Below are 4,956 nucleotides of genomic sequence, written 5' to 3' on the forward strand. Positions count from 1 at the left end.
GTCTTAAAGTTCTTCACATCTCATGTGCCCTTTATTTCTGTGACAATCCCTTTGAAAAAAGGGAATTAACACCATTTGTAGGCTTGTCTTCAAACAGATACTGTAAAGATCCAAGTCCTATTTAATCTGCATCAGAAGAGCCAAGGAGATAAAGAAGTGGAAGGCAATAGTGTAAATGTGATCTGGATAATTTGTTACAACAGGATGTACAAGCTAAAAGAGAAAGTTCCATTGAAGAACTTGAGGTAGAGAGGTATTCTATTTTTATTCACTGGGTTACTTTTAACTAACGACAAATTAATCTAGCACATGTCTTGAAGAAAAGCAGTTCTGGAAGACCTGACAGCCATACAGTTAACACACTTCACAACTATTCACAACTTGAATGCAGACACTGAAGCAAGTGTGGCAGTAAGACAAATGTAAATCAAAAAGGCAAGGAACTATCTTTGTCATGAGATGACTGAGAAGTATGCATTGAACTATATAATGATAATTTTAAAATATTTTTAAAAGTAAAAGTAGTAATTTTTCTATTCCATTACTTGTAGACACCTAATGTACAACACTAAAGAACATTTAGGCAGTTACTAGATATGTATGAAAACACTTATAAATGTTCCACCAGCTTTATTATATGCTTATCGCATCTATAATTTTCTTCAGATAAGTTTTTTTATTACTATTAACCATTTTTTGAGACTTATCCGGTCAAAAGACATAAAGATCACCATATTATTTTGCAGTACTGCCACACCGTGTGAAAGAAAAATAGTGAACAAGGGGTAGATTATAGGATGTTCTCATAAAATACAACATGAATATGTGACATAAGTAATATGCTCAGAAGTCAGAAATGGCTCACATATGAGTTTCAATAAAAATGTAGGGCTGAATTGGTGAATACTGTTCACAATGGAAATTTTTTTAAGATCTTTTTAGAGAGCATGGGTGAAGAAGAGAAATAATCTTGGGTGTTAAGAAAGGAAAGAAGAGGGAATCTAGATAGGTCAAAGGATTGCTTCTCCATGAAACTATATTCCTAAATTGACTGCAAAATGGCTTTTGTTTAAATCATAAATATATTTTCTTTGAAATTTTGTGTGGGTTTTCTGACATGATGGAGTTTATGAAAGCAGGGAAAAGCGCTTTGTAAAATGGTGACAATTAAATTGAAGACTGCATGTTTCAACTCTTCCCTCAGTGTACTCTTCAATGTTATGCAGCACAGAATAGTAAGACCTGCAGTTGTGACTCAGTGCCAAATATAAAGACAGCTCTGGTTCAGCTGAGATATACCCTGACTATTTCAGGATTCTGGAAGTTTAATTTTATTACATTGAAACCTGGATATGTTGGGCTGTTTTTCCTTTGAATTGATTGTTTTAGAAATCTATGTGAACCATGGTCTCTGAAATGATTTAATTAACTAAGTTTGGTAGGTCTTTAAATCCTTGACTGTCTCTTTATCTATACCTGGCCTCTAAAGCTCTTTTGTTCTAGTCATGCTTGAGATAGTTGTCATGTGAATTTATTTTTCTGTTAATGGAAATCCTACATGAGGATTTTCTACCTCCACCTCCAGGTCAAGGGAAATAATGTTTCCTTTGCTAAATAGAAAGTGCCAGACCCTGTTTGGAAGAGATCCTTAGGTGGATGGGTAGCAGCAGAAACCCTTGGAAGTAAAATTATTTAAGTGACTGTTACAGGATTTTTTGAGGTGATCTGGCCTGGTCAGTAACATAAACATTAAAAGATCATTGAAGTTGCTTAACAGAAAAAACTGGAGTTGAGGTCTAACAAACACAGACGAGAACTCTGGGAGCATCAGTGAAACCCGGTACTGGTTTGTCAGTTAAGAGTTTTGTAGATAGAAAGGATCACATTTCCCTTGCAGTGTGTGTTGGCATCTTTGGAATTGTGAAAGTCTTCTTAACAGCCAAAAATGTATGCTACTAGACCAAAGAAGCAGGTGGTGTTTTTTTGTTTGTTTGGGTTTTGTTTTGTTAATTTGTTCATTTTGTTTGTTTGTTTGTTTGTTTTGATTTTTTTTAAACCACCAAGAGCTCCATTCCTTGAAAAAGGCTTTAAGAATTGCATACTAAGTAGAAAAAAAAAGGTGAACATATTCCGCGTGAATTTGGTGACTCCTGGATTATAAATCACCCTATTCCTGACACTTGCATATCACATTCCTTTTTTTGTATGTGGAATTATCATTTCATATTCATGTACAGGCAATAAGATGATGATGTTTCTGCTGCTATTTTGATAAAACTTTTATGCTTTCTACTTTAATTGGATGAAATGCTCAGCAGTATCCGTCTGGTACAAATATTTTGGTTATGATGCCTTATTACATTTGGGGGACTGAAGTTTTATAAATTTCTGTTGAGAAATAAATTGCTAGAGGCCTTTTAGAACAGGCTGGAAAAGCAGGGATGGCTGCCTCGATTCTTACTGGGGTGGGTAGATAAGTGAGGTTGGCCTTTCATGGTGCTTTCTAGTTGTGCAGTTCTCTCTAGAAATGAAAAATAATGCATGTTCCTAATTCATTTAACTGAAATCAGCAGTAGTCAGCTCAGTTGGTGATGTGGATCTGCATGTTGATCCATATGCAGATGAGACAATAGCCAGAAAACAAGTAGGACGTTATCGGTTGTGTTAAAATCTGACTTGTTCTGAATACAGCGAGAGAACTAATGCTATAAATACTTAATGTCTTAATTCAGCTTTGCTCCTTAGCAATCACCTCTCCTTCCTCTGAAACAGCAGCAGAACTTAAGTTTAATAATTAAAATTTTAGAATTTATTTAAGTTCTGCTTTTCATCTAAAATAATAGCTACAGCTTTGTCAGTGTAATCTTTCGTTAAATTATTTTCAAACAGTTTTGGTGTTTGTTTTTGTTTTTGATTTTGTTTTGTTTTGTTTGTGCTTTTTTTTCTTTTTTTTTTTTTTTTTTTTTTTTGGTAGCAAAAAATATTGTGGGAGTTAGAAAGTTGAAGTCAGATTTAGATCTTGGTAAATTGCCCTTGATTCATAATATTGTAAGGGACATCAGGAACCAGCTCATATAAAACAGAACAGTAATAGCCACTTTATTGATGGAACCGTGGTACAAGCAGAGGTAAGGCTTCAGTACACTGGAGAAATGCCAATTTTCCAAAGGAAAAAATATATCTTTCAAAATAAAGTATGAATTTTCATAGTAAACAACACACTGCTTTATTTCTGCATCTGAAAGTAATGGAGAGGATGAGGAGATCATGAAAATAGAGAGGTTTCATAGCAACCCAGTTTGCAATTTTATTTTCTCTCCTATTTTTTTCGCAATTCTTTATCAGCATTAGCTACAAGTGCTGTCAGCCTCCACATGAATCTAATGGAAGGGGAGTAGAGGGTCAGAGAGTGCTTTCATTTAGAGTTATGTATTTACCTGAAACTAAAAGGAGGTTGCATTGTTGCTCTAGGTCACACTTTGAGGAGGTTGTGAAGAACTTGCGAGCAAAACTGCTTTTGGATATGATAGCAAGAGTTATTATACCTGACTGACAAAACATGCATGCTTAGCAGGAAGCTGGTGTTTCAGTTCTCCATTTTTATTCTGTTTACTTCAGAATTACATGGGAATGAATGGCTGTACATTTGGACAGCCTTTTGACCTTATTTAGTAGAGTTTGGCTCAGTGCTTTGTTGTATAATGGTTTGTTTGCTGACAAGGAGCACTTGGCAGTGTCTCCTGTGGGTCTGTCTTTCAGTGCAGGGCTTTACATCCCAGGTTTGTGTGCTCTGTGAGCCTGGCTTGAAAACCAGTGGAATCAATTTGAGCACACTTTAGCTCAAACCACTGTGTAGCCATGAAAGATCCAGTCAAGAGCGAGAGTTTGTCTCAAAAGTCTTCTCCGTGTGCGGGTGCCAGCTCTTCTCAGCGATGCATGACAAACACTTGCTATGCCAAATATGGTGTCATTTAGGTGTGCTCCGTCTATAGAGTTTACAGATGTTCCTTGATGTCCATTTTGAGAAAGGTGATGGTCAGCATCTCTGTGTCCACAGTCTTAGAGAAAGCAAACCTCCTAAATCTTAAGAATTGCTTGGTTTCTGTCTAGACAAATGGAGAGTATTTCAGTGTTTGAGGTCCGCATCAGCAGAGATGTTTTATAGGACTGTGAAATCTTATTAAAAAAATAGTGACACTTGGATTCATGGACAACAATCTCAATATTTTTGGGATATTTTTGAAAAAAGCATGGATCAGATATTTTTTTGGACGTGCTAAATACCACAGGTATTACACCTTGGATTTTTCGTCCCCAGAGGAATAATTACTCAAGATGCTAGAAATTCACCTGTTCTGATTTCCTGGTCTGGTTGCCAGGTATAATTCAAGTAGATGGAAGTGTCTGTGCTAAGTTTGTATGTGAGCTCAATGCAATTGCATGTATGCTTCAAAGAACAAATTTTTGGCAAATAGATATCAACAGATTTTTGTTCTAGGACCCTGAGTCTGAGAGTTGCTCAGCAAGCCATTTATCTGTATGGTTTTCAAGGACTTGACTTAAGTAAAAGCTGTTTTTCTAGGATGTCTTCCTCAAAGAATTTTTACACAGAAATGTCAAAAAGTTCCTGGAGTTTAAATATTTAAACAATCCTAATCTATCAGTATATTTTTAGGGATTTTTTTCCTTTTTTTTTTTTTCATATCTTGCTTGAGTACCTTTCTTTTGTCACAAGTTTTGATTAAAAGCTGCAGAAGTTAATAGAAATTACACTCGGAAGTAGAGAAATGGGTCCTGCTGCCTGTGGCCTCTTTCACATAAGCTTGTGAGCTTTATCCCCCTCCCAATTCCTTTGCTGGAGACCATCACCTCCCGAGTGGTTAAATGTCTGCAGTAAGCATCTTCAACGCAATGAACAGATGTGTGTAATAACCACCTAATGTTTTGCTAGGTTTT

Source organism: Streptopelia decaocto (assembly GCF_964273445.1).
Source record: "Streptopelia decaocto genome assembly, chromosome: 1".
NCBI lineage: Eukaryota > Metazoa > Chordata > Aves > Columbiformes > Columbidae > Streptopelia > Streptopelia decaocto.